The following is an 18,161-nucleotide window of genomic DNA, read 5'->3' on the forward strand; positions in this document are numbered from 1 at the left end:
GTTCTCTTCCTCCTTTTCTATCCAGCTTGAATTTAAGTATTTGGTACATATATGTATTTCTTTGTTATTATTTATATTTATATATTATATTTATTTATTCACTTATTTAAATAGTGTTTTTTGAATTCCCACTGGAAATTTTGTTCCTTAAAAGAAGGGCCTGTCTCATTCTCCATAATATTCTACTGTTTAACATGGTATCTGGTGCATAGGAGACATTAATAGAAACTTGTTTATTCACTGATTCTAGCATTACAGTCCTAGATAGCCTTGTACAGAAGGTAGAAGTAACAGTAAAAAAGATGTAGGAAGAGTAACTGATTAGACCAAGTATACATACATACATATATATATATATATATATATATATATGTATATATATATGAGATCCATACAATATATAGAATTGAGGACACTGAAGGGTCAATTCACAAAATATCTAAAGGAGGAGAAGATACTAAATAGAACTTAATACTACCATAATGTCACCTTTTTTTTTTTTTATAAAATTCTATCTAGAAATACATGCCTATTTCCTATATGGATAAATATTTTTATGAGAATCATCTATGCATATATAAGGAACATCTTCCATTAGGGAACAAGCAATCTTTTGCAAGCAATATTTGCAATAATTTTTTGACCAAAATGATGTCACTTCAAGTCTCTCTCTCTCTCTCTCTCTCTCTCTCTCTCTCTCTCTCTCACTCTCTCTCTCTCAATGCATTCCATCATATATAAAAATTATCCATGTTACCTTGCATATTTTAATAATAGAAGTACCAGTATTCAACAATTCAGTGATCTTACATGTAAGGTAAGACAAATAAGCAGATATATGCTTGTTCATTGTGTATATCACTCTTAGGAGGAGATCCAGTGAAATATCCAAGAAGAAGAGGGATTCCTTCTATTTGACAAAGATACTCTTGATGCTCTTATTGATGATATTATCTTGGTTACATGGAGTCTCTGAAACCTCCTGAAAATGTCTTTGATTACTCAAAAGAGTTTGACCTAAGAAATGCTTAACACAGGGAATCTGAAGAAAAGAACATCTAATTGTGCAAACATAACAAATCATTCTCTGGACTTAGTAGAAAATTTCCCTTGCCTTCCCACCTCTTCACTTCCCTCCCCATAAATTTTGGGTGATTTTCTTGTATTATAATCAAGTTTTTTAATTTTTCTTCTGAGATACTGTTAATCATTTTGTTGTCTTAATTGTGTCTTTATTGTCTTAGAAAGCAATATGTTTTGGTTGAATAGAAAGAATATTTTCTTTTACTGTAGATTGCTTTTTGCTTCTCTTCAGCTAGATTGTCCTTCCCTTCTGTACTGACTTTCCCAGTTAGTGATTCCTATTTTTGTTTCTTTGGTGAGATTTGTCACCACAGATTCAAATGTTTCTATTATGTCAATTAATTTTACTAGGAGAGCAATAAATTCTGTTTCAACACTTCTCATTTCTCTTACAAAGCTCTTAAATAGTAAATTGTGGTTCTATGTTCTCAAATTTCACAAATCCCCCTGTGTCATCAAGTAATGAATTAGTTTTCATTTTAAATAGTCTTTATTCATAGATGCCTGAATTCATTTATTAGAGATAGAATCCATATTTTCTCCTGCTATTACTATTTTCTCTGTTAATATATTTGCTTATGTTCAAGGACTTTGAATTTTATTCCTCCTGGGATTTTTGGTAATTTCAAATCCCCCTCCCTCCATTTTCTTTTATTGCTCACTTTCAAACTCCTTCTCATCTAATAATGGTCCTTTTTTCAGTGTTGTATCTCAAAGCATCTTAGCCTCCTCCCATGCTAAGGAATTCACAATTCATCAGTCTAAGTCTCTGTCATAAGTTATTCTTTTTTTTTAGGTTTTTGCAAGGCAAATGGGATTAAATGGCTTGCCAAAGGCCACACAGCTAGGTAATTATTAAGTGTCTGAGACCAGATTTGAACCCAGGTACTCTTGACTCCAGGGCCAGTGCTTTATCCACCACACCACCTAGCCGCCCCCACAAGTTATTCTTGCAAAGATAGCCCTGATTTCAGTTTGATGTTGGATTCATTCCCTCAGACTTAGTGGATTGCTGAACAACTCCTCCCTTAACCCACATAGTTACCTCTATCATTCCCTCTGCTCCTCAGTTCTCTGATCCAGTCCCACAATGGTGTTATTGAAGTTGGTCTGATTTCAATCTTTGGATCATAGATCTTCCAATATTGTGGGGTCATAGTAATAGGGGATTGAGCTCTATTTCAAGCTCAAACATACACCCTTCTCTTTCTCCACTCTCCTGCAGAGATCTTTTACAACATAGAATGCTGTTATAAGTTGGTTATTGAGGTCTCAGAAAGATCCTGCAATTTAGAGTTTGTTTCTCCATGACACTGGGAGCAAGAGAATGAGACCAGAGTGTAAATCTACATTTTGTCTCAAGTCTTTGGTTTTGATGACTAGTGCAATCTTATTTACAACCAAGTTATTGCTGGTGGGAGAGGGAATGCTTAGTGAGCTGAAGTTAAGCATTATTTCATGAGGTTCTTACATTCTTTTGAGGTCCTGATTTCTTCTACCTTGAAGACAGATGAAGTTGCTTTATTTTGACAACATATATGAGGATCAGAGAAAATGTGTAACTTCCATTTGTGAGTCCTGTGACCCTAAAGTCACAAATGGGCAATCCAGAAATTAGTAAACAAAGTTTACCAAGAATCCATTATGTACATTCAGTTTACTAGGCTCTGGGTATAAAAAGAAATAAGTGGAACAATTCCTGCTTCCTTTTATTGAAAGAGAGAACATGTACATTTATAGTGATACAGATATAGTGAAACAAAATAAATACAAGGAAGCTAAGAAAGGGCACTGGTAGTTGAGGAGATCATGAAAGGCTTAATTTGAAAAAATAGTTTTTACTTTGGATCTTGAAAAAGCTAAAATTGTCCAGAGCAGAGGTGATAAAGGAGTATAATTCAGGAATGGAGGCCAAACAAATGCAAAAGAATGGAGTTAGTAGTAAGAATGAACAGTGAGAAGGTCAATTGAGTTACTCTAAAGTTCCAGATCGAGTGATATATAATGAAGCTGAAAATGTAGGTTGGGATTATTTGTGACTAACTTTAAAAAGTTTAACAGATGAATTTAGATTTTATTCCAGAGGTAATAATCTGAGACCCAAACTAAGAGGGAGAGGAGAGAGTTGGGTTGCTTTTAGGGAAATGAAAAATCTCCTTTTATAATCTCAAACTTTCTTAGAAATAAAGGTCCGATAATGGAAATATTCTGCCAGTGGTGTGTAATAACTGCCAGTCAAAGCACATTATAGCTTCTGAAAAATGAAAATTCAGTAATAATGAACAGGTTTATAGGGGATATAAAGGAATTTCAAAGAAATAGAAACATTATGCTATTTGGTAAATATATGAACCACAAAGTTAATAGATTGGTAATGTAGAGAGAAATAGGAATAGCAACTGAACTTTCAAGGAGAAATTGAGGAAGGTCTGAGAATAGTGAGTTAACCCCTTCATAAAATTACTGGAGGACATGCATAAACATCACTTAGGATGACAGGTATGAATGGGTTATGATCTGAATCATTGAATTCTGGTGGCATTTACTTCAAAGGGAAAAAGATAAATTTTAGTTGTAGATGTAGTGAATTTGAAATAGTGGTAGATCATTTAAACAAAAAAGTATTAGAAATGTAACATTAGCTTTGTAGTTGAGAAAATAACTTGTATACACATTATATATATATATATATATAATATGATTTTGTTATTGAGGATATATGAATATGGACATATGCACATACACGCATAAGCACATATATGTGTATACTACATTCTTCTTATAGAGCCTACATATGTGTAGTCCTTAATAATAAAAACATTATCCATGTCTATGTTTTACAGAAAGGTGCCAGTGTTGAATTTGGAATCAGAACAATTCAAATATAGCCTCAGAGTACTTAATATCTGTTTGACTCTGGTCAAGTCACTTAGTCTCTAACTACATCAGTATCCTTATCTGTTAAATGAGGATAACCACAGTACCTACCTCACAGATTATGTGAGGATATAATGTAGTAATATTTGTAAAGTACACTGCAAACCTTAAAGCTCTATAAGTCATATTATTATTATCAATGATGGCAGTGCTATTGTTTGCTACTTTATCATACAGTCTTCCCCCATTCTGATTTTCTCTCTCAATTTCTCACTACAAAGGAAAATTTGAAAATCAAAACAGCAGCAACATAAAACCAAAAAAATAAAATCCTGATCTTGGGTCTTACACTTGCTGTACTTTTCTTCCTTTTAAAGGTGATAAATAACGTTTTGCTACTTTATTTAAAACATTTGTAGAAACTGGAGCATCATCATCAATATTATGCAAATGTATTTCTCATGTGTGTATGAATCTTGTTTTCATTTTTATTATTTGTTTATAAGTTAGTAAAAAAATCTATTAAAATGGATTGCACAATCACTTTGATCCCTAAACTTCAAACTCTCCCTTTTCTCCCCATGCTGACAACCAAAGCTGGAACCCTGTAATAGTTTCTTTTAGGGGATAAAAGGAATACAAAGGGATAAAAGCAGATTTCCAATTCAGAAACATACAAATCAATGACAGAGTAGGAATCAGCTGCTTCTTCAGAGGTGGCAGCACAGTTATGTTTAACAGTGTGGTGAACAGATCTTCTATTTTAGTGGTTTGGAAATAGATTCCATTCATGTCTGTGGGAAACCTAGAGGATCCATCTTTGATAGCAAGAAATAAAATCTTAGATCAAAGCATTTTTAAGGTATAAACTTTTTTCAAAGTAAAATAAAAAGATTAAAAAGAAAGCAAAAAATATACATACTTTTTCCTTGTCAACTAATGTAATTTTTCATAACATCAAGATGACATGGAAATAGTTGTCAGGAGACTGCATTTAATTTGATTTTGGTCATTGTATATATATTGACCACAGTCAGGGGAAATCATGCCTTTTTCTCTTTCCCATTAGCCACTCCTTCTTCTTTCCAATAAACTTTCAAAAACTGAATAAGAGAATAAGGTATTCAGAATCTGTGTCTAGGAATATCATGTTATTCAATTTCATAATTCATTATGTGATATTGGGATAGGCCCATATATGCAAAAAGACTAAAAAAGACTGCAGCAGGTTATGTTTTATACGTATATGAACAGAGAATTCTTCTGATACTTAATTTTTTAAAAAGTAATAATAGAAAGAAGAAGTTCAATTTCCTTATTAGTCGTTTGATTCTTACTAGGGCTGCTTTATGTGGAATAGAGTTTATATTCACAATTTTTAGGGGAAAAATTAATTTGATGATATATAAAAATACAAATTTACTTATGCTGAATTAATAAAAATATGAATTGAGCAAATAATACAGTGAAGGAGCAGCTTGGTGGTGCAGTGGAGAGAGTACAGGCCCTGGAGTCAAAAGGAGCTGAGTTCAAATTTAGCCTCAAACAGTAGATACTAGACCTTAGTCAAGTCATTTAGCCCCAATACTTAACAAAAACCAGAATAATATAGTGAAATTAGCTAAACATATATTAATCACTTACTGTCACAGCCACGTTTATATTTCCTGTGCCTAGAGCCATGATATCTTTTGCCACTCCTTCAAAAACTTCTCCAAAAGCTCCACTTCCAAGGAAGCTCATCAAGGTAAGTTGGTTCCTGGGAAAAATGGGAAGAGACTCCAATTCTGGCTGGGTGGTCAGGCAACTGTGAATATTTAGAGATTTATTCATCATTATTAGTATTTGAAAAGTTGAAAAAATTCAATTCAGTTCAACAGGTGTTAATACATACCTTGTGGTAGGTACTAGCACCGTGCTAAATGGTGGCTATACAAAGGAAAACTAATCTCAAAAAGATCATTCAACACAAAAATGAATGCTTAGAGGAGAGAAAATGTATCTCATTTAAATCACAAAGTATACTTTGAATAAGTAGGGCAATGACCAAAATATTCCCAAAGGAGGTAACACTTGAGTTGAAATTTAGAGGTTGCTGAAAATTCTAAGTAGTGGGTAAGGAGGGAATATTTTTATAGGCATGTGGTTAACCCATGTGGAAGCCCTTTGATATCAAAGAGGTCCACACCCAAACATCCAAATGATTGGAGATGTGAGTTGCATGATTGTCCTTATTATAATGAAGGGTGTGCTGTGCAAGGAATTCTTCTCATTTGCCTTTTACAGAAATGTTCCATACCATGACCTGCTTTATAGGAAAAAGAACTATTAGAGATGACCTGGCTTTGTGGGATCTCTTGAAATGGGAGAAAGAATGTTGACTTCAAGGAACGGTATGACTCATAGATCTTTTAAAGATAACTAATAAATTACATGTGAGATCATAGGTGAGATACTGAGAAGGAATATAAATATTCAAGTGGTCATGACTCAAGCATAGTTTATAAACTCCACAGGTATATATACATATAGATTCTCATACCTACAGAGATGCAGAACTGGTGAAATAGCCATTCTGGGGAATGTTTCCCCAATCAGAAGCACATATCTTCTCAGTTTATGCCTTTATCTAGCTATTGTTGCTGATCAACAGCAGTCCTTGATTTTCAAAGGGACTGATTCGCATTGTGACCAATTTTGTTAACTTGGTAGAATTGGATTAAATGAAGTTTGTTAAATTAATTAAAAATCAGGAGAGCTTTGCATTCCTTGCCTAAATGAAGTTAATTGACTGAATATTGAACTCACAGGAGCTTCCAAGTACATGGGTAGTTCAGTGGTCAAACATGATGTCACTTCTGCCATTTAGTTTCTATCCATAGGCCATCCTCATAATATAACTTTATTTTCATCTTTTACATGATTGATAATATTATTCGGTAATCATCTCCAACATTCTTACAGTCATAATTCCAAACCATTTAATTTGACAAATTTCCCCTCTTTCCTGCCAACCACTGGGTAATTCTGTGAAAATGTTAGGGGAGGTACAATTCATTTTATGCTTAAAAATATTTTTATAATATATTCTAAATCTCATGAAAACATTGAGATAAATTGATGTAGTGTCCTAATGCATTTCTACAACCAGGAAAGTGACAGGTTTAAGAAATAAAAGGAGAGGTGAACCATGGCAAAGGGTGAGATTAGGAATCAGATATAGATAGAAGTGATACAAGTGAAAGAAGTTTACTGTTTCAAAATAAAGAAATAAATATATAACACATTTAAATTTAGAAACTATGAACTTAGTTGCTTAAAGAAGCAATACCTTACATTTTCAAGTCAAGTATTTATGCATAATTATCTCCAAGAAAATTATCTCATATAATCCACAAAAATACAAGTGAGAGTTGGGCTAGAATTTGTTGTCCTATGTCATGGTCTGGGAAACATTATATTTTGATATTTTGCTATTAAATGTAGCTAGATTTAATCTTACAGATATAAACTAGGTTTAAAATCATTAGCATTAGCTTGGTTTATTTGTTCCCTGGAAATACACAAAAATCATAGATTTCAGATTACAGGGTTATAATTTGATATTGGATTTATACTTTTTCAATCATAAATTCATTCAGATGTAATTTCAGATCATCCTAACAAAACTAAGCACATTATAACAAGACATAAAATAAATGCAATTAATATAATAGCTAAAATAAATGATTCACTATTTGAAGAGAGCTTGAAGAGATAGATTCAAATATATTTCTTAGAGACTTTCTTATACAAGAAAATTAAAAACATTTACCTGGATGAACACCAGACATTAGTTTGGATAACAGCAGTATGCATTCCTCGAATATGTGCCAATTCTAAATCTGGATGGTAATTCACAGGAAAAGTGGCTGTATTGCCCTTTTGTTTATTCTTCAGTCTGCATCCTTTAGAAGAATGAATACAGGATTAATGTGACCTACTTTTCAATTTGGCTTTTCTAGATTTTTTTTTTTTATCTTCAGTTTCAAATCTTAAGGAAGACCAAGAGCAAGATATTTAAAAAACATTTTAAGCAATAGAGAATTACTTTTGGGTTTTAAAAAGTCAACACTGTCAAACATTAAAACTACAATCTTCCCTCCCCCCTTCCGAATAATGATTTCAATTATAATTTTATGTGGATTGGGAATATGGATCTTTTTGGAAAATCTGGCTCCTGTAAGTAAAAGTAGCTTTATATATAAGTACAAGTGAATGGAAATAGTTAACATTAAATTCCTTATATACATGTATTTACCAAGGGTCAAAATTAAATATTTGTGATTGATTTTGAAGTTGGCTAGTACTGTAGATGGTACAGAAATGTCCTAATGTAGCATATACATACCATAATCTAATAGTAGTTTGCCATGAGCATGAAGAAATGGAAAGTTAAACCAAGAATCATTTAAGTACCTATTATGTTCTAATCACAGGGGATATAACCAATAAAAGGGGGGGGGAATCTTTTTTCAAGATTTTTAGGAGAAAGAAAACAATTTTAGGATAAAGATAACATAGAAAATCATTATTTTTAAATAAGATATATACAAGATGAGTGACTCCATGCCTATATACTTAAAAAGAGAAATGAGATAATCATAGAAAATACAGATGTCTATTTAAGTTTAGTTTATCTACTTTGGGAAATACAGGGGGGATATCCATTTGGTAACACCTTAAAGGTTAAAGCACTCTAATCAGTACTCTTCAGTACTTCATAGAGAACAATTCCTACCTGATTAACATAATTCATTTCTATAGTAGAAAAATAGATAGATAGAACTTCTCTTGATGTTAGAAAGGTCTTTGATGCTATCATTTTGAACATTCATCAGTAAAGTTAGTAGGGGAGAAAAATTGTCTAGAAATACAACTAGTAGATAAAGTGTGCGAAGGCTATGTTTACCTAGTGCCAAAATCTGAATTAAAAATACAAAAATTCAGTCAGTTGTCCAGATGTTTTACATGAATTATGCCAAACACCTCAACATTTCAAAGAATTGCTAAGATTTTCATTTTTATTTTGCAGGTACATTTATAAAGTGTTCATTATTGACTGTGTAAGGTGGTAGGTAGAGGCAGGAAAGAAGTCTCAAGTAGCATATAACTGGGGTCTAGTTGGTAAACAACAAGAGTATCAAAGTGCTGACCTCTGTTTATATACTGTGTCAGCAGAGAGATTAACTGATTAATCAGCAATCTATCAGCAATCCTCTAGGAGGACAAGAAAGAGATGAGCACTGAGGATGCACTGGCTGTAGATTTGGAAATGAATAATAGGAAGTGAAAATTGAATTCTTTACTGACTTCATATATGAAAGAAAATATAGGTCAGCAGCAGCCCAGTCCAGCAAATAAATATCCATAGCATGGTGATACTAACTGAATGTTATGCCAGATGCACAAATATTCTTTGGCAGGAGACTGCCAACTTTGATGAAGTTCAAAAGACATGAACAGAAAAGGACACACTACATATATCTCAAATATTTTTTAAATTAAAAACTTATGTTAATCTTATAACTAGGAGTGAAAAGCCATATAGTATAATCTATAGAGATAGCTGTCTCTAGAGAAAAGAAGACCTGATTTCAAATTCTGTTTGAAAAGACTTATTGTGCAACTATGGTCAAGTGGCTTAATCTCTTAGTGCAACAAACATTTCTCTAAGACCATGAATTTCAAGTGAATTACCAATTTATATCAGAGGTAGGAATTCCCATTGCTAGAGCCATTTACATAGACAAAATATAGAGATCTGCCTCTTCATACCTCCCCCCAAAAAGGAAAACTACAAACCATAATTAGTGCTAGGTACCTCCTCATTACATTTATCGCAGGTTGGAATTTTATTAGAAATATTCCTAATTTTAAACTTTATGAAGAGAGAGCAAGAGGGTGGGGGGAGAATGCAAGTTGGAAACAATGCATAGACATCTATGAAAGTCCTATATAGATAAGAACAGGAAAAAAAAAAAAACCTTGAACGAACTGTTAAGGAAACAAGGATTATCATTTGATCTGGAAAGAAAAATCTTAAATTAACTTTCAGTTTTTAAGTGACTATTCCAGAAAAATGATAATGAGTTGTTTTTCATTATTCACACAGGATCCAATAAGAATTGAAATTAAGCTACAATATAAGGGATTTTCACAAAATATAAAGAAGAATTTCTTGCAATTGAATATAATGTACATTAAAATGAAATTAGAATTTAATTGTAAAAATCACTTCCTTAAAAATCTTTTAATAATTCCAATATATTTTGCCATCCTGGTATGTGATATCAGTGCTAATATCTAAAGATAAGAAAATAGTGAGTTGATTTTTTTTTCAAGCTATACCCAAACTAAAGAGTATGATAATCTAAAAAAGATAGCCATTTCAAAGACTTAAAAGTGTTTTTATATTCTTCTTTAATGATTATGTTATCACCTTAACTGTACAATAGAGATATTATATATATAAATGTGCATATAATATCTCAATTTATTGTGTTAATATCCATATATCTATTCCAAAATATCTCAAAACATTTACATTTTTTTTCTTTTAGTTTTTGCAAGGCAATGGGGTTAAGTGGCTTGCCCAAGGCCACACAGCTAGATAATTATTAAGTATCTGAGACCGGATTTGAACTCAGGTACTCCTGACACCAGGGCTGGTGCTCTATTCACTGTGCCACCTAGCTGCCCTACATTCCTTTTTAAAAGGCCCTTCACAAAATTTTAATGAGTATATCAGGGCATTTTGATGATGAGTAATTGAGAAAGTTCACCTATTGAAGAGCCATGAATGTATCCATCAGTTGTATAAAATATGACTTTTAATTTTAATAGTAGTATATTAGCATAATAAAATTGTAGATGTTTAAGATTCCATAACAAAGTAATAGACTGGCTTCTTTACCTATAATATTATTTTCCTAAAAAACATATTGGAGATTGAAATTTCATTAATATCTATAAATTATATCCACTACATATTACTAATGAGATGCAAAATTCCAAAAAGAAAATCACTGCAGAAATAGGACCAAGCATAAGTAAGACAAAGTTTTTTTTGAGGATCTGTTGGATATAAAGAAAAAGATCCTTTAATAAATCATATTTTCTCAATTATTAATGAACAAGAAACGAATATAAAAATTTAGTTTCAAATGCATGCCCCAACCCAGTTAATGACTCTATGACAAGGTTGTCCAATTTTTATGGTAGGATCATGGGAGACTGACTATAGTTCTTTAAATCTCTTACTTTTACCCTTATTAAATTAAGATTATTATGATGATGATGATTCATTTCTAATAATCTGTTAGCGATTTGTGGTACTTTATTGTCATTAATAGCATATCTGCAATTATTGATCACTTTAGAATTTTAACACACTAAATTCCTTTTAAAATACACTTTGGACAATTCTAAGGATAGTTATAACTGGATTGTTTCTCTTTCATATTCATATTTCAAAAGCTTTCCCCTACTCTTTGCTCTACTTTCTACTCTAAGCATATGTGAATTTGACTGATTAAATGCAAATTACATTTTTTCATCTTATTCTATAGGGTCTGAGGTAGAGTCTATGTATCTTAGGGAAATTGTTCTTTATAAATGTCATTAATAAAAAGAGGAGCAATATTTTACTGAAATACATTACTCCAAATTTCCTACCATTATGGAACAAGACAAAGTCTTCACTGATGTCACTGAAATTGCCTGCCGCAAAGAAATTTACTGCAGCAACTCAGAAGTGGGATATTCTCTGGAGTTCTCCATAATGCCAAGAGCAGACACTGGTGTTGCATGGACCTTGGTGTATATGTGAGTTACTGATCTTCGACAATGAATCATTCTGTAAGGATCTATAAGGTAAAATGATTTTGGAAAGATGTAATGACTAGATTCAACACATATATATGTAATATATATATATATATATATATATATATATATATACATATGTATCATGCATAGCTCTATATACATAAACACATATACATATATCAGGGCACTGGGGATGCAAAGAGCAAAACAATATAGTGCCTATCTTCCAGGTACTTATATTATCAAATTCAATTAAAATAACATTTTAAATTAAACCAGGGTTGCTAATTCAATGGTAATTATTGTTTAAAATATAAATGATGGAAACAATCAGTCAAAAATTAACAACTCCATGAAAGTTCAGAAAATGGATATTATAGTAGTAAGGGGAAAAAACTCTCTGCTGAATGTAACAGGAAATAAATGTATATATTTTAGAAAGCATTTTTAAGGGATTATCAATAATAAAATGACAAATATTTCCAACCTTAAAAAAATATATCATTAAACCTTATTCTGGCTAAACAAAAATAGGAAAACTCATACCATCATAAGAATCAGATTTGTTTCTAGCACTGAACCTTAGAGAATTCTTATTCCTCTAATGAGAAAACAGACTGAGAAAAATGAATGGACTTTCCAAAGGTAACAAAACCTGAATCCAAATCCAGGTCCTCAAACTCCAAATTCATTGTTCATTCTACTATGTCACAGTGGTCCTTTTCTTCTCTGTTAATGGCTCCAAAATCACAGAAATGGGAGAACTCTGAGGTATCTCCTTCTTATCTGTATAATCTTCATGTAAAATAGAGGTGGGGAACCTTTTCTGCTTCAAGGGCCATTCAAATAATTGTAACATCATTTGTCTAACATATTTAATTAAACATTTAATTAATTCACTTTTTAAATTTTATTTTATTTTTAGTATTTTTTTTAAATTTAGGCTTTTGTTTTTGTTTTTGCTTTTTTTTTTTTTTTTTGCAAGGCAATGGGGTTAAGTGGCTTGCCCAAGGCCACACAGCTAGGTAATTATTAAGTGTCTGAGGCTGGATTTGAACTCAGTTACTCCTGACTCCGGGCCATGCACAATCCACTGTGCCACCTAGTCAACCCTAATTAATTCATTTTTTAAAGCTTCTGAGAGTAAATTAATTTTGAATCCTACCTTTAGTTGCTGTGTCAATGCCAGACCAAATGATTTTATACAGCCCACAGGTAAGATATTCCCCACCCTTGATGTAAAGGATCAATTTCTGAAGCCCTTCTCATACTTAACTTGTTGCCTAAGCAGTACAGAGCATTTTCTCTTTCACTACTATCTGAAATCAATAATCATGTGTTTCAGTATCTGACTTTCTATCCCCTAAGCTTCTATAGCATAGAAAGAGCAAAAATTGATCAACATAAACAACAATAATAAAAAAACCTATAAAATAAGATTTTAGTTTTCTTCCCTATCCTACTTCTCTCCTTCCTTCTTAACTTTTTTCTTTTTCCAAACCTTTCTTGGCTATTTCCAATATGTCTTTTAATTCTGGTCATCTCATATTTTTTAATGTATCTTATACTAAAAATTGAATAATTCATATGAAATATTTTGATATTTTAATTTTTCTTTAATTAGTAGAGTTAAAAAAACAGAAGATCTATAGTTAAAAAAGCCAAACTTTCTCTGTGGTTGTGTCACTTCCTAAGAATAATACAGTTACAAAGGTAAAAGGACTTAAAAAGAAACACTCACTTTACTTTTTTTCCCAAGAATGAATTAATGTCACTATGCAAAAAAGTGCTGTGTACTTCCAATAATTAACTTACATCCTAAAATTATCTGAATCATTTCTTTTTTGTATTTCTTTTGAATATATTTATTTAACATTTTATTTTCCCTTAATTATGATCAAAGCAATTTTAAACATTTATTTTTAAAAATTTAATTCCAAATTCTCTCCCTACCTTCCTTTTCATCCTTCTTACTGAGAAGCCAAACAATTGGAAAACATTTACATATTAGTCATGTTGTGAAGGCAAAGACAAACCCCCTTCAAAATGGTCAAGAAAAATAAAATTTAAAAAAGAGATGCTTCAATCTATATTCAATTCTTTCTCTGGATATTGATAATTTTTTTCATCATAAAGCCTTTGGAGTCATTATGGATTATTATAATGCTGAGATAGCAAAGTCTTTCAATGCTGATCATTGTACAATATTGCTGTTTCTATGTACAATGGTCTCGTGGCTATGAAAAATTTCACTTTGCATCAGTTCATCTAGATTTTTCTGAGAGAATTCTGTTCTTCATTTCTTATTTCACAATAAGTATTAAATCACAATCATATTCCACAATTTGTTCAGTCATTTTCCAATTGATGAACATTCCCCAAATTTCTAATTCTTTGCCTCCAATAAAAAAATCTGCTATAATTATTTGTATACATATACATTCTTTTCCTTTTTTTAAATCTCCTTGGCAAATAGAACTAGTATTGGTCCTTCTGTGTCAAATGGTATGTATGCTTTTATAGGTATTTGGGAATAATTCTAAATAGTTGTACAAAATGGTTGAATCAGTTCACAACTACACCAACAATGTATTAGAGTTTCCATTTTCCACATCCATCTGGCATTTGTCATTTTCCTTTTTTGTCATAGTCAAGCTGTAAAGTTTGGGGTGGCACCACAGAATTGTTTGTATTTGCTTTTCTTTCACCAAAAACAATTTAGTGTTTTTTTATATGATTAAAGAGATCTTTGATTACTTCAACTGAAAATATCCTGTTCTTATCCTTTGGCCATTTTTTTTCACTTAGGGATTGGCTCTTATTTTTATGAATTTGACTCAATTCATGTATTTGAGAAATGAGACCTTTGTCAAAGAAACTTATTTAATTTTTTTACAGTTATGATTACTGTGTATTTCTCTCCATCCTATTTCCCCCATTATCCTACTTTCTCTCTTCTTTCACTCTGTCCATCCTCAAAAGTGTTTGCTTCTATCTACTGCCTCCCCTATTCATACTCCCTTTTACCAGCCCCCACTTCTCTTAGCTCCTCCTCCTAATTTCCTGTAAGGTAAGAGAGATTACTATATCCAAATAGTTAATATACTATTTCCTCTTAGAGCCAATTCTCATTAGGGTAGTGTTCAAGTGCTCCCCAATATTCCCTTCCACTGTAAGAGCTTTTTCAGGACTCTTTATGTGAGATAATTGATCCCATTCTACTCCTCCCTCTTTCTTCCAATGCATTCTTCCTAACCACTTTTATTATTATTATTATTATTTTTTAAGATATCACCCCATCATATTTAACTCACATCTATGTCCTCCACCTATGTATACCCCTTCAAACTGACCTAATAATGAGAAAATTCTTAGGAATTACAAGAAGCAAACAGTGTAACCTTATTTAGCCCCTTTTCTGTTTAACTTTTCAATGCTTATCCTGAGTCTTGTAGTTTGAAAGTCATTTTTTCCCCAGTCAGTTCTGTTATTTTCATCAGGAATGCCTGAAAAAATCCACCTTTTCCCCAAAGGATTATATTCAGTTTTTCTAAGTAGGTAATTCTTGGTTTGTTTCTAGTTCCCCTACCCTCTAGAATATCATATTACAGTATCTATATTGTCCAGATATTTTAATGTAGAAGCTGCTAAATCTTTTGTTATCTTGACAGTGAATCAAAAATATTTGAATTTTTTTCTGACTGCTTGCAGTATTTTCTCTTTGAACTGGGACCTCTGGAAGTTGACTATAATCTTCCTGGGAGTTTTCATTTTGGGATCTCTTGGGAAGTGATTGGAAGATCCTTTTAATTTCTGTTACATCTGGTTCTAGATTTTCTTTGCTAATTTTTTGCAAGATGATGGTTAGTATCTTTTTTTGATGATGGTTTTCAAGTAGTCAATAATTCTTAAATTTTCTCTTCTTGACCTATTTTCCAGGTCAGTTATTTTTTCTAAAGAGATATTTTACATTTGCTTCATTTTTTTTCAGTTTTAGATTTTGTTTCATTATTTTTTGATGTCTCAAGAAGTCAATAGGTTTCACTTATCCAATTCTAATTTTTAAGGAATTATTTTCTTCAGTGAACTTTGATACCTCATTTTCCATTTGGCCAATTCTATTTTAAAGGAGTTCTCCTAGTAAATCTTTGCACTTCTTTTCCTATTTTGGCAAGTCTCTTTTACAAGGAATCCTTCTTTTTCAGTTTATTTTTCTGCCTCTTGGACAATTTGGGCTTTTTTATTTTTTATGATATTATTTTCTTCTTTTAGGTTTCTTTTGCAAGGTAAATAGGGTTAAATGGCTTGCCCAAGACCACACAACTAGGTAATTATTAAGTGTCTGAGGCTGGATTTGAACTCAGGTACTCCTGACTCCAGGGCCTATACTCTATCCACTGTGCCACCTAGCCACCCCTGCTTTTTTATTTTTTAAGGAATATTGTCTTCAGTATTTTTTTACTCCTTTACCAAGCTACTGAGTTTTGTTTTCAGGATTTTTTTGCATCATTCTCATTTCTCTTACCAATTTTTCCTCTCCCTGAATTATTTGTTTAAATTCCTCTTTAAAGCTATTCTAGGAGCTCTTTTTATAGATCTGAGACTAATTCAGATTTTTCTTTGAGGCTTTGGATGTAACATTTTTGACTTTTCTGAGTTTGTGTTTTGAACTCTCACCATAATAACTTTCTGGAGTTATGTTCTCTTTTTTGATGCTTGATCTTTTTCTAGCCTATTTCTTGACTTTTAATTTCATATTAGAGTGATGTTCTGTTCCCAAACTTCAGACCTTGCTTCCTCTTGTTCTCAGAGCTAGTTTTGAGGATGCCTATGTTTCCAGTTCTTTCCAGGTAGTATGATCTGAGGAGAAGTATGGACATAGGCTCACCTGGTCTGTTCTCTGGTCTGTGAGTGACCACAAAGCATTCTTTTGTGACCTGGAACTGACCAGGGTTCTCACTTCCCTGGAACTACAAGTTCTGTTGTACTAATGCTCCTCCTCACTCTTGGACTGCAGCCTATATTCTTATACTCTTATACATAAGTGTCCTGCAGTTAATGCCAGCAAAGGGACCCCTATAATCACCTTCCCTTACCATCTGTGGGCAAAGCCCTGTAATCTGCTTCTGTAACTGCTCATTCAGTTGTCCCCATGGTTGGATGCTGGCATTCTTGGCACACAGTCTGCAATGTCACAGCCTGTGCTAGACATCACTTCATTCTCACCCTGTGATGTATCTTTCCTGCCAACTTTTTAAGTTGTTTTGGGCTAGAAAATTGTGCTTTTGTTGCTCCAGAATTTGTTTTGAGGCATTTTTTAAAGTTGTTTGGATGAGCTCAGGTGAGTCCTTGACTTTTGTTCACCATATTGACTCATCCCCCCTCAAACATGTTTTTAAATTTTTTGGTTTCTTTAAAGTTAGAAAGATTACATGAAAAAGCAGAGAGATGAGGCATTTTCCTCCCTGAGTCTGACAATCCTTTTTTCTAAAAGATGCTCAAGAAAAACCACTTTGTACACTTTTACATGGCAAAGTTGTTGACTTCAAAAATTTTGGATTTCTAATTAGACAGTTTCCTAAAGAATGATTCTTATAAACTCTATTTTGACAAAAAATAGTTTGGTATTTTCACTTAAAACAACTATCTTAGAATAAGCAAAGCTAAAATTTAACTCTCCCTCTTTCTCACTTAATATTGCACAGATTACCCACACAATGAAGAAACAGACAATATATAGTACTTTTTTAGGGGAAAAGAAGCTACTTATATAAGGTAGGATTTGATTGAAGGTGAAAAACCTCATTAGATGAAGAGAATAAACTTTTTATAACAATCCTGCAAATACTTCATTGTCAAATTAACATGAAGAACTTTCAAAATGATGCATACCTAAAAGTAGGTAAAGAAGTATATAACAACCTAAGAAATTGTGGGGGGGATGATAACTGTTCACTTAGGACTTCAAGCTTCCTTAAATATGACAATGTATTTTTAATACCACAGTCTAGTTACAGTTTTAAAATTCTTTTCTGTGAAGTTAAATATATCCTTTGGATTTATGCAGTACTATGCTGGTAATCTTAACAACTGACCCTCTTAAAAGAAGTCATTTTTTTAAGTTGAAACTTCATTAATAATATTTTGTCTATCACTTTGTCAAGTTTACCTAATCAACAAAACAATAAATGAAACCCTGATTTATAGTGGTTTCCAAATTCCAGTGTGTAAATATTCACACTGATCAGTTAATGAAAACTCTCTGAACTCTAACTCATCTGGCTCTAGTGCTTCTCTAGATTTATGTCTATATATACAACATCAATCAAAAA

Source organism: Macrotis lagotis, chromosome 6 (assembly GCF_037893015.1).
Source record: "Macrotis lagotis isolate mMagLag1 chromosome 6, bilby.v1.9.chrom.fasta, whole genome shotgun sequence".
Lineage (NCBI taxonomy): Eukaryota > Metazoa > Chordata > Mammalia > Peramelemorphia > Peramelidae > Macrotis > Macrotis lagotis.